This window comes from Cupressus sempervirens, chromosome 6 (genome assembly GCF_028749045.1).
Source record: "Cupressus sempervirens isolate cs-2001-9-10 chromosome 6, ASM2874904v1, whole genome shotgun sequence".
Lineage (NCBI taxonomy): Eukaryota > Viridiplantae > Streptophyta > Pinopsida > Cupressales > Cupressaceae > Cupressus > Cupressus sempervirens.
Genome location: NC_143123.1, coordinates 182,182,347 through 182,196,360, shown reverse-complemented (window position 1 = coordinate 182,196,360; position 14,014 = coordinate 182,182,347).

Here is a 14,014-nt window from a genome sequence, read left to right as displayed (position 1 = left end):
CATGGAAATAATATGTGCAAGGAGGGCATATATATGCCCCCTCCTTGTGATGACTATGAATTCATACACATCATAATGAATAGAATCAAGGATAACTAATTCTATCAACAAAGATATATTCTTTATCAATAATGTATACCACAAGCTTAGCAAAGAGAATCAACTCTTATAAGATAAGAATATAGATAAATTATGAAAGAATTTGTCGCTTTTAGAAGAGAACCTTGTAAGGAAGAGATCTTGTAGACAAGAAATCTACCTTCAAGAGGAGTTTCATGGATAAAATATAAAAAATTCAAGACAAAAGTGGAGAAGAAGAACAGGAATGCACTTATTCAACCCCTTGTGTATAGGCATAATAGGGGTCCTTGAAGGATGACAAATTACATAGTAAGGGAAAACGTTTATAATAAACATAGATTTGTAAATAAAGAAGATGTGATGATCAAAGACATGCACCTCTTGTATAAGAGAGAGGCATGACCAAGAAACCATTCCTTATAGGGAAAGAATGTCACTCGTACTAAACAAATGCCACTATACTAAGGAAAGTCGATCTGTGGGCAAAGAAAGTTAAAGAATGTACAGAAAAACCATTATCCCCCAAGTGTGAGGCAAGAAGAATTAATCTATAGTGCATAATACAAAAAAAATCTCTAAGACATAAGTATGAGCCGTAAGAAACAATTGATAGCCATGCAAAAAATCCAAACACCTTATACCCAACAAGCAACATTACATAATAATTCAATGCCATAAACACATAGAAAGAAAATAACATCATATGATATATAATTGCAAAAAAAATCTAGAAAACGTATCACTTATGAAGAAAACTACAGATGATTATTAAATGAGAAATATTAAAATCCAAAATATGAAAAGATATTTTATATGCATAGACATATGATCTTGCATCTAACAAAGTTTTTCATAGCCAAAGATAATAATGTTCCATAAAATAATATAATCTATAGAGAAATGAGATAGAGAAAGATGAAAGGATTCAATGTTATTCCCAAAAATCAAGGGGATAACAAATCATTAAGAGAAGGGATAAAATAAATCCAATATATGCCCTAAATGAGATATTCTTTATAATAAAGATGCACTTACAAGCATATGATTGCACTAAGGTTGTTAATCCCTATGTAACACAATAAATACATGCAAGGGAAAACATCAAATTATTAGAGAATGAAAAGTCATAAAAGATAATAGATGCATTGAAGAAGAGAAGAATATAACATTATGTCTCTAAGTGGTTTCAACTTATACTAGACATGCTATTTTAAGCAAACATAATATTTCCCCTGCAAGAAATCACAATAAATGATTGCAAAAAAAGATACCATCACATAAAAGGCAAAAAAATCAACAAAGGGAGATAACAGATCCATGATATAGATAGAAAAAGGATATAGGGTCCTTTCACCCCCAAGTGATGAGACAAGAGGAATTGCTATTATGTCACTCACAAGGTAGAACAATGAGTCTACAAAGAATAGGTGAACAATGTCACATAGCTAGAAGAAACCTAATAGGGATATGGATATATAAAGTAAAATATTGATGAAAAATATACCATGCATCATTATAATTCATATGAAATAGAACATAATAAATGAATTGAAAATAATGATAGTGTTGTTATGTAGAGTCTACTTAGACTCGAAGATTATTTTATCTTCACTTCATTCAACATGATTTCCATTTATATTATTCTAGAGGGGTTTGGGGGTAGCACCCCTTGCAGGGTCATAGGGAAAAACTACTATTTTCTATTGGACAACTTATTCTAGCCCTAATTTTGTAAGCAGAAAAGAGATTGTATAAAATGGCTTAGGGTTAGGGATTTCATATTGTGTACAATGAAATTGTAGATTCTTATGGTGGTATTGAGCTATAAGGGATTACAAATTGTAATTAGGTTGCAACCACTAGATAATAAGGATATTGGACTCATTGTTGGTGGACATAGCCCTGGGATTGTGAAAACCACATTAAATTTTTATTTCTTATGTTCTCTTCTATGTGCTTTATTATCTTTTGATATTGGATATATTTGCATGTAATTGTTATTTATGTCTTATTGATCGTAACAAGTGGTATTAGAGAAATGCTATTTTCAGTTATGCTCTACACAAAGGTCTTATGGTTGAGTGGGAACGATAGCAAATTAGGGTAAGCTGAAGGTTGAGAAGTTTACTAGCTATAACTTTAAGCTATGGATAATGCAAATGGAGGATTATCTTTATTAGATTGATTTATGGTGGTCATTGCAAGGAAAGTCTAAGAAATTGGCAACTATGACAAATGAGGATGTGGATAATTTGGACAAAAAGGCACTTGGAAGTATTTATTGATATAAGATTATTTTGAAGTGAAGAATCTGTAATGGAAGAATCATTATTTTGTCAATGATTTCAAACCTGATACATGCTGGTGAGACAATTTCTTTTTGGTCTAAAAGATATCATTTAGTTGATTGATGAAGAAGGTTTAAAAAGAGGAGATAACAATAGAACCTAAACAAAGGTTGATTTATTTGGTATGTAAATGGAGCACTAAGACCAAGTAAGATATTGATACTATATTGTATTGTTTATTTACTTAAAGTCTAAAATAAAAGATTACTCAAGTTAAGATTGAAAGAAGATCAAGTATGAAAAGTTTTTGCCTAGCCTTGTTGAGCAGTAAGTGCAAGCTGAGTAGAAATTAGTGGAAGCTAAGTGAAAAAAAGAGAGGTGTCAAGCAAAGATGAAAAATAGTGCAAGCCACGTGATTGTTTGTATATGCCGAGTAAAGTTTAGTTAGTGTCGGGCATTGGAAACCTTTAATGTTTTCTGAGTAAACTAGTGTTGGCAGAGTGATAGAAGAGTATCGATGTTGAGTAACAACATATTGATGCCGAGTGCTAGTAAGTGTTTTAAATCAAAGATTTGACAAATTTGAGCTGACTATTTTGTTTTCTTCAATTGTGTGAAGCATGTAGAAGATAACTATGATGAGCTAGTGGCAAAAAATTCAAGGAAGATTGGAGAAGAAATTTCCAAAGGAACCAAATGGAAAAGTGGGTAGATTCATTGTATCTTACCTAACCCTAGAATTGATGATTGTGGTTAAACAAAAAAAGATCTTAATTCTCTATTTATAGAGATAGTTGGTCAGAAGAAAAGGTTGTCATGTGTGAGAACCTAATGAAGAAAAAGAGTTTAGGGTATTGCTTTATTCAATGGCCAAATAGAAGTGACTGTAGTTGAAATGCACAGAAAGTTTTCTTAAGAGTATGAATGCTTGAAGGGTGAACAAGCTATCAAAGCTTAAGTTTGTGAATGCCAAGTAGAATGGAGGACCAAAACAAAGATTTATAATCTACAAGTGAGTTGTAATTGGTTATTAGATCAAGCCTTACTATTACTTTCTAATCATTGTATCAGTTTAGGGTAAATCCTTTGGATTGAGGTTGATCTAACACTCATTTTCAAATTCTTTAATAGGGTGACATGTCTAAATTCCTCTAACAAGGCTCACTCCTAATAGGGTGATTGAAATCCTTTAACTAGGTCACGTTTAATAGTGTGTATTGTAACCTTTAACAGGGTTGACCTTTCACAAGCATCACCTCAAAAAAGTGAGAATTAGTAGCATATTATTTGTGGTTTTTCCCAAATTTGGTCTCCATGTAAAATCCTTGTGTCAAATTGTGTGAATGTTCTTATGTTATTTCATGTTTACATTTGTACAAAGTTATTTTGACCTAGGACAATAACCTGCAAGGTTTACGTATTGTATGATCTAACAGATGCATGGATAATAAGGTTTCATGGATATGGGTCTACTTAGCATTGAAATTTTTTATTTGTACATCTAGACCTTGGATGCCTAACACAATTGGTGACATTTAATATTATGAAAGAAAAGACATATGGAGATTTGATGCAAACTCTAGAAAATATGTTGTATGAAAAGCCCTCTCTTCAAATAAGGTATTTATCATGAAGTCTTTATCTAATATGAAGATGGTAGAAGGTGGATCTATTTTTTATCATTTAAATGATTTCAATAATATTACTAGTCAATTATCCTCTATAAATCTCAATTTTGATGAAGAAATTAGGGCTTTGATTTTGTATTAATTTCTTGAAAGCTACAATGGTTTCATAATGAATATGTGTAATTTTGTTTCTAGTTCTAATACCTTAAAGTTTGATGATGTTATTGGTGTGATTTTGAGTGAGGAAACTTGTAGAAAAATCTCAGATGGATCTACACCAAGAAGGGTCTTAATGTAAAAAGCAAAGGAAAAATGAATGATAGAGGAAACAATTATGGAAATCATGGGAAATCAAGAGGAAAATGAAAGAGAAAGAGGTATCGATCTAGGGGTCCAAGAGATTGTTGGTACTGTGGGAAAATAGGGCATGAGAAGAAAGTTTGTTGAACTTGAAAGAACAATGACAGAGAAAAAAAAAAGGAAATAAGGAGGCAAATATAGTAAGTAATAAATCCGAAGAGGATGGCTTACTTCTTTCCATAGAAAATATTGATGATACATGGGTTTTAAATTTAGGGGCTTCATTTAATGATACTCCCCATAGAGGTTATTCTCTTGATTATTTATAATGAGATTTTGGGCTTGTCTATTTGGATGATAATGAACCCTATCAAGTTTTTGAAAAGGGGAAAACTAAGATTAAGTTGGAGAATGGGAATCATTGGCTACTACAAGAGGTAAGAAATGTTCCAAGGATGAGTAGGAATTTAATTTTAGCAAGGCAACTTAGTGATGAGGGTTGCACAATTACTTTTAATGATAAAAATTTGAAGGTTTCAAAACGTTCCTTAGTAGTAGAAAAATGCGTGAAAGTAGACACCTTATATCTTGTATAGGTCAGAATGTTCCTTCTACTTTATTTGTTTTAGAGAAAAATGAATGTTGAGGAACACTTGTTGTAGTTGAGTAGGGAGAAAAAATAGTTGTTGTAGATTTTGAAATAGCACTATGACATAACATACTTGGGCATGTGAGTGAGAAAGGTATAAAATTACTTCATTCAAAGAATTTTTTTACTAGGTCTACAATGTGTCGATATGGATTTCTATGAAAGTTGTTTTTTTATGGAAAACAAAAAGAGTAAGTTTTGTGAAGAATAGGAAGGAAAATAAAAATGTGAATTTGGAGCCTGTACATACAAATGTATGGGGAGGAACTCAGGTATCTTCCCTTGGTGGCTCTCATTATTATGTTAAATTTATTAATGATACAACTAGAAAAGTATGGGTTTATTTCCTTGGACATAAATATGATGTATCTGTAAGTTTTAAGAAATGAAAATGTTTGGTTGAAAATAAGACTAGTAAAAGGCTAGAATGCCTTTAATATGATAATGGTGGTGAGTACAATGATAAGTTTGAAGAGTATTATTCCATTAGTGGTATTCATAGATAGAAAACTATTCCAAGGACTCCACAAGAAAATGGAGTGGTTGAATGCATATATAAGACAATAATGGAGTGTGCAAGGAGTGTGAGGTTGCATATTGTGCTTCCCTTAAACAATTGGACAGTGGATGTCAATATTATTTTATATTTAATCAATGGAGGTCACTCTACTACTTTGGGCTTTGATATTACAAAGGAATCATTGACTGGTAAGAAGGTGAGTTATTATTTTCTCAGAACCTTTGGTTGTGAAGTATTTTTACATATAAATTCTGAAAATAGAACCAAGCTAGAAGCTAACTCAAAGAAATGTGTATTTTTTGGATATGGAATTTGATGAATTTGGTTATAGGCTTTGAGATTTTAAAAATAATAAAATTATAAGAAGCAGGGATGTCATATTCAATGAATTTTTTTTGTTCAAAGATCTATTATTGCAACATGAGAAGAAAGAAAGTGGTTATATGTAATGCAAGATGATACTCCAAAAGATGATGATCCAATTGTTCATTATGCTCCACAAAAATAGCAACAATAAATGCAGCCACAAACCCTAGTGAATGATAAATAATCAACAAGGTCACGTAGGCCTCCTAAATATTTTCTCCCTCTTTGTACTTTATTATATTAGTAGATGATGGTGAACCAGAATGTTATGATGAAGCTATGAAGGTGGATATAAAGCTTCAATGGGAGTCTTCCATGATAGAAGAAATGGATTCTTTGCTGAAAAATTAGACTTGGGATTTACATAAGTTGCATGTAGGTAAAATGACTTTATAGAATAAATGGGTTTATAGGTTGAAAGAAGAGGATGGAGATAAGAAAATATTTAAATCCAAGTTAGTTTTAAAAGAATTTGCATATAGAAAGGGCATTGATTTTTCTCATGTTGTTTTGATTAAGTAAAAGTAGGTTTTAAAGGACATAAAACCTTTTTACAAATTTCAAAATGTCTAGCTAGAAACCGATATAGTATTTAAGATGAAACATAAAATAGACCTCCAAGGAGAACAAAAAAGAGGTCATAAAGAGATCTACTGAAAGGGACAACAAAAAGAAAATTTTCATGTTTTCAGCCACTGCCTTCACCTCATCCTTTTTGCCTATGTCCTCAATCTTCTTGGAATGAGCCCTAGTATGCTTGTTGGGATCTTGACTTTCCACAACCTGAGGAGAATCCTGACCTTTATCCATCTCCAATTTCTTCAACAAAGTAGTCACATTTTCAGCCATTTTCTTAATCAAGTTTTCAAGGTTGCTCATCTTGGTTTCCATCTTTGTGATCTTTTCCTGGTTGGTAGTAAAATCTTTGTCCATTGCCCTATTCTTAGCCTCTAGCTGCGGGATCTTCTGCATTAGGTTTTTGACATCCTCAGTACTCTCGACCACCTCCATTAATTTGTCAATATGTTGCCCAAGAGTGCGTTCTCCATGGAAAATTTTGCTGGCATGTCCAACTTCCTTCCTTAAAGCTTGCATATCCCTACCAAGCATTTGCGTTTGATTTTTCATAACCCCAATTTCTTTTAGAATAGTGCTAGAATTACCATACATCCCTTTTAAAGCCCCTAGAGTACCAACATACTTCTCACCAAAATTGGGGAGAGTCCCCTATTCCTGAGAATCCTCATCTCCTGAGTCTCCTTTATATCCAAAATGCTTCTCTAGACATCTTGAAGGAAATATTTTCCTTTCCAACCTATGAGCTAAGGTCTCATCATTCGAGGGGGAATAAGCCCTCCTAACCGAACTACCCTTAATCTGCTTACCCTTAATCTCACTTTTTGATTTATAATCCCTCACCAATTCTTCTACAAAATCACTCTCCTTCTTTGAATCAAAGTAACCAACCCCTCTTTTCTTCTTCTTTGAACTGCCCCCAATGCCCTTGTTGACATTCTCCTCCCCCCCTTCGGCTTCATCCTTGGTTTCAAAGTCATAACCCTTCTCTTAGATGCTCCCCTCTGTTTCATAATCAACATCCTTCATGCAACCTATGCTCCTTACTATCCTCTTAGATTTTAAAACATTCATGATGAGAACCATGAGGCCCTCATGGAAAACATGTTTTCCATTTGGGTCCTTTTGAATGGCTTGAACATAAATGCTAATTGCTTCAAATAATAAGGAAAATTAATCTTCACACGGTGCCTAAAGTGGTTGGCCAACATAAAGTGATACCCATAACATTTCATAAACCTCCCATCCAGAGTCAAATACTCCATAATCACAAACAAAACAAAGTGCCATGGATGCGAGACAAAGGCCGAATTGATATAAGACTTACTAATTTTGACCAAGTGACTCTTCTCATGTTCAAATTCTATGAATTCCTTAATAGCTCTATCAGACAGTTCTTGCTCCCTGTAGAATTTGATACCCTCAAGCTCCAAGCTCGTGGCCTCCACAATCACCTCCTCTGAAATCTCCATACACCGGTTGCCAACCATAACAGAGCCCTCTTTCCATGTTTTGATAAACTACTATGTAATGGTCGAGTTATTGTCATTAAGCCTCTCCATATAATCAGTAAAATTACCCCACCTCAGGATATCCCATACCTCCTCCTTCTTCATCCACTCCATACAATTCAATGGTTCCACCCTTTTCCTCTTTCCTCCCATATTCCTATCACTAAAAAACCAAAGCTTCACCGTCTGCAATTCCCAAAAGAAAAGAGTCTTCCAAGAAACAAAGAGAAGGATAGCATAAAAGACCTAGAATCCATGTGAAATAAAGCACAAATCATTGGAATTAAAAGCCCAAATCCAGCAACCACTTAACTCCACATCATAATCATGTACTAGCCTTGTCATAATTAAAAAACCTTTTGCAGAGACCTCCATTTATCATGATTAAAAATTTGGTGACCATCCAGAGGTAAGGGATCATGAATTCCCCAAACAATAGTGTGATCATTTTTACATGCCACATTTGCTACCCAATCAACAACACCATTAGCTTCTCTAAAATTATGGAAAATAATACAAGTGTTGAAGGAATTTATGATATGGATAGCCTCATTAATAATATTACTAATTTTCCATGAAGGTATTGTTACTTTGTTAAGACAATTAATAATATTGAGTGAATCCCTCTCCACCCAAATAATATTCAAGTTCATTTTCTTAGCATAAATAAGACCATGAAGAGAAGTCAAGGCTTCAACAACGTGATTGGTTTGAATTCTAATTGGTATAGCCATACTTCCCATATTATCTCCATTGGAATTTCTAATCACAATACCACACCCTGCTTTACTTAGCTTTCCTTTCAAGGCCTCATCAAAGTTTATCTTAAACCAATTGTTAGGAGGACAATCCCATCTTGTGTTTTCTCTGGGATTAGGTCTATGGACACCCATACTCATACTTTTCAAATTCCAATTATGAAGAACATTGGCTTCCTAGTCATTACAAGGTTGTTGTTCTGATCCCAAAGTTTTGATATTCTCTATCAAAAGAATCTTTATCTTATGGAAGACTTGAGTTGAGCTGGATTCTAGATCTCTAAAGAACCTATCATTACACTCCTTCCAAATACCCCAACACACATATGGAAGAATGAAGTCCCACAATTTTACAATCAGATTATTCATTGAGGGAGCCTTCCAACTGGTAAAGAATAACTGAATAGTGGAAGGGAACACCCATTCAACATTAAATAAGTAGAAGATTTTATCCCAAATCATCTTAGAGAAAGGACAATGCAAAGTGATATGGTCAACCAATTCCCCATCATTCTTGCAGAGAACACATCTATTAATAATAATAATCCCTCTCTTTTTAAGATTATCCAAAGTGAGAATTTTATTCTACAAAAGGATCCAAAAGAAAATATTGACTTTGGGTGTCATACCCTTCATCCAAGCCTTAGCCCAACACAGTTCTTTAACAACATCAAAGGAATCAGCATAGGCTGAAGCAATAGAAAAAACACCCCTGGGATCATTTTTCCAAATCAACTCATCCTCATTTTGGTTAAGGAAGAATGCACTCAGAGACTTTCTGAGTTCAACCAAATTGGGATCCACTCTATTGAGGTCCACCCATTCTCCCTCTTTCTAGTAATCCACAACAAGAGTTCCAATCCGAGTCTTACAAAGCTCCATATACCTATTCCATCTTGGATCATCACATAGAAGGTGATCCAAAATCCAAATATCTTCCCAAAAAAGAACTCTCCTACCATTACCAACCTTCCATTTTACCCCTTTTCTAATTAAATGTTTGAGCTTCTGAACATTTTTCCATATCATAGATCCCCCTTGATCCATATTACAATTAAGGAATTGGTCAAAATCAGAGTTATCTATGTTATATTTATCATTCCAAATATTCTTCCATTCCCCAACCTCTTTGTGCCATCTCTGTAAAAGTTTAGCCAATAATAAATCATTCATACAAGTAACCCTTCGTAAACCAAGCCCTCCCTTCTTTTGAGGCATACAAACATTTTCCCAAGAAATGAGAGGGAGTCTTTTTTAATTCTCCATACCCATCCACAAGAAGGTTTTCTAGATATTTTCAATAGCAAGAGCATATTTTCTAGGAATTTTGAAAAGACTTAAAGCATAAAGCGGAATACTTTGCAAAATAGATTTCAAAACAACCACCTTCCCTACCTAACTAAGAAGGGATCCTTTCCTGCCCACAAGTTTCTCATGTTGTTGAAATAAATTTTATTCGTACTATTTTAAGTATTGTGGCTACTGAAGCTTTTCATTTGGAGAAGCTTGATATTAAAATATTTTTTCTTCATGGTGAGCTGGATAAAGAAATATATATGGCACAATGAAATGGATTTGAGGTCAAAGGTAATGAGAACTTAGTGTGCATATTGAAGAAATGTTTAAATGGTTTGAATCAAGCATCTCACAAATGGTATCTTAAATCTGATAGTTTTATACATGAACATGACTACGCTAGGTGTCATTTAAACCATTGTGTTTAGTCTAAGAGGTTGGAAGATGACAACTACATTATTTTATGTTTATATGTTGATGATATGCTTGTAGCTGGGTAGATAAGATGGATCACATCAAGGGGTTGGAACAACAATTAGCACATTCATTTTCTATGAAGGATTTGGGTGCATAAGAAAAACCTTGGTATAAAAATTTAAAAAGATAGAAAAAATAGGAATTTGACTTTATCTCAGGCTGATTATATTGAGAAGGTATTGAAGTGTTTTTGTATGGAGAATTCCAAAGTTGTCAGCACACCTTTGCCTAGTCATTTGAAATTGACTAAGGAGATGTGTCCAAAGAAATAAGAAGAGGAGGGTAACATTTCCAAGGTACCTTATACTTTAGTTGTAGGAGCTTTAATCCATGCCATGGTATGTACTAGGTCAGATATTGCACATGTAGTGGGAGTTGTTAGTAGCTATATGAGTCATCTTGGGATTGAGCATTGAAATGCAGTCAAATGGATTGTCAAATATTTGAGATGTGCATCTAGTAAATATTTACATTTTGGAGGCTCTACTATTGATTTACAAGGCTATGTTGACTTAGATTTGACAAGGGATCTAGATACTAGGTAAAGTAATATAGGATATGTCTAAACTATTGGTGGGACAAAAATGAGTTCAATTTCTTAGTTGAAAAAGGTGAATGATTTATCTATAGTATAGGAAAAGTATGTTGTTGATACAGAAGTTTCCAAGGAGATGATATGGCTTCAATTCTTCATGGAAGAGTTGGGGCACTCTCAGATGGAAAACTATATATTTATAGATAGTCAGTGTCATTCATCTTGTAAAGAATTTTTCTCTACATTAAAAGAATAACACATACAATTGTAGTATCATTTCATTTGGTCAAATTTGGATGATGGATAGTTAAAGATAAAAAAGATATATGCATATAATAATCTAGCAGTTATGTTTACAAAGGAAGTGACAAGGGAGAAGTTGAATTCCTCTTCAGCTTCAGTTGGTCTTCTTAACTGGATAGAACAAAAGGAAAAATAGACTCTAGGGTGGTTTTACATTCCAATAGGAGCTACCGGTTTAGCAGTGTTATGACCAGTCTCTAAGTTGAAGGTTATTGTTGTGAAGTCTAAGTAGTCCCCAAGTGGGAGATTGTTGTTACGTGGAGCCTAATCAAACCCAAAGGTTAATTTCTCCCTACTTTATTTAGTGTGGTTTCCCCCTATATTACTCTATAGGGGTTTAGGGAAGTGCCCCCAATATAGGATCAAGTGGCAGTGCCCCTTGAAGGGTCCTAGGGTGGAGCTTCTATTTTTCTATTAGATGACTTATTCTAGCCCTAATTTTGTAAGGGTTAGAGATTTCATAATGTATATGATGAGATTGTAGCTTCTTGTGATGGTATTGATCTGTAAGGGATTAGAGATTGTAATCATGTTATAATCACTAGATAATAAGATATTGGACTCATTGTTCATGGATGTAGGCCAAGGATTGGGTGAACCATATTAAATCTGTGTCTTGCATTCTCTTCTATGTACTTTTTTATTTTCTTATATTGGAAATATTTGCATGTAATTGTTATGGTTGTCTCATTAACCCTATCAGATAAAGAATAGGAGAATATCACTTAAGTGTAAGTAGATGAAAATGTGAAGAGAAATATTCAGTATGCATATAATCATCAAATAAAGGTGTTGGAGTCACAAAGTCAAGAATGCATGCTGGTGTGTAATCTAAGGGTGTGGAATCTTGAAGAGGTGAGAAGCCACTTATAGGATTATTGTGATTAAGACCTTTAAGATCTAAGATAAAAATAAGGCCATAATGGTCATCATTGTTAATGAGATCTAATTGAGAAGAAGCATCAAATGTGTGATCCTCCACCACTAAGGTGTTCTTAGAAGGACACATATAACTCATCAAGCCTCATATATAGAAGGAATATCAATGAAATTCATAGAAAGTGGTTTCTCATTAGGAGTAATAATATTATTATCAAAGTGTGTAACATTTTCCTTATAAGAAAGGGAATAATTCTGTCTGTAGCTAAGGGATCACCCCATTATTAGCATTATCATCCAAAGGTTGGTCACCCTCATCTTTACAAAGTTGAGCCTCAATAAAATATTGGAGCATTATCATTTGCATAAAATGGAATATCTTGAAGATCATGTAGATAAGTTGAAAATAAAGATAACAATCCCATTGAAAAGAAATGCAATGTCTATAAAGAAAATACAATCTATGAATGAACTAGATGTAGTTTTTTTTGTATTTCCAAAATGTATATATATATAATGCAAACTATGTGAAAATAATGTAAATGAAAAATGAGATCTAAATATCACTAATGAAAACAAAGGAATAAGGGAGATCAAAAGATCTAACTCCAAATACATAAGAAAAGGGAAACTTATTGTGTTCACCAAAATGTTTAAGGGTAAAATGGATAGACTTTAATGGGATGTAGGCCTCCACATTACTCGCATTAATAAATTCAAATACAAGAGAAATATGGGCTTCCTCAAATAACTCTCTTTGAAATTAAGTTTAGATTATAAAAACCCAAGTGTGATAAAGGGATGCCAATACAAAACCAAAGTCTTATCAAGGAAGTACACTAGAAAGGTCTTCTTCATGAAATATAGAACTGATTAAAGATGTGTAAATGTAAATATGCAATTGATTTAATTGACTAAATGAGAAGTATAAGGTAAGTTTAGGTCTTAAGTGTAAGTAAACAGCCCCACGAAGATATAGATTTAAACCACAAGTATGAAAGGAAATAAAATATGAAATACTTACCTTGAAGTGTGTAAAGAGGGATGTATTTTTAGCTTTGAAAATAGAAGATTTATTTTAGCCCCATAATTTCTAGAGTTAAATAGTGTGACCTTGAATTAAGATGTATCAAGGTAGAGAGAATTGACATCACTAATCACAAATATCGATATGGTGTTATGCAACATCATTGTAAATGTTTGTGGCTACTTCTTATGTAGTAGCTTTATGATAAATGCAACCTAACACATTCATTACAATTGAAATTTCAAGGATTTAATAGGTAAAATTGATTAATTTTTCACCATTTATGCTTCTAAAGCAAAAGAAGAGAGAGAGAAGGGCGATTTGAGTTTTTGAGCAAGATATTTCAAAAGAATTTGTGTAACCCTACTTTGATGGTCAAAGAGGTATTTAATATTTTCTACAAGAAATGTTTGAAGTTTCTAAAAGTTATTTTGTACAAGTACACATGAACACTCCCCAAATCTATGATACTAAAGAAATAACATGATATCTCTTTAAGAAACACTCATTTAAGTCAATGGAAGACAACCCTAAGGGAGTGTTTTCACAAACCTTGATGGTGTGCTTTATGTAGAAGATATAAGAGTATATTACATAAAATGTAAGTATGAAATCATAGGGAATTCAAATATTTTGAGTGACTTGGAAAGAATTTATCATGATAATAGAAACTCCAAAGATGAATTCAAGCATTTGGAAACCCTCAATATTATGCATATAATGGACTTCAAGGAATTTGAAGAACTTTAATGGATAAAGATTGTGCTACATGGGATACATGACTAGTTCTTTTGTCTAGGAGATCAACCTATCAAAATAA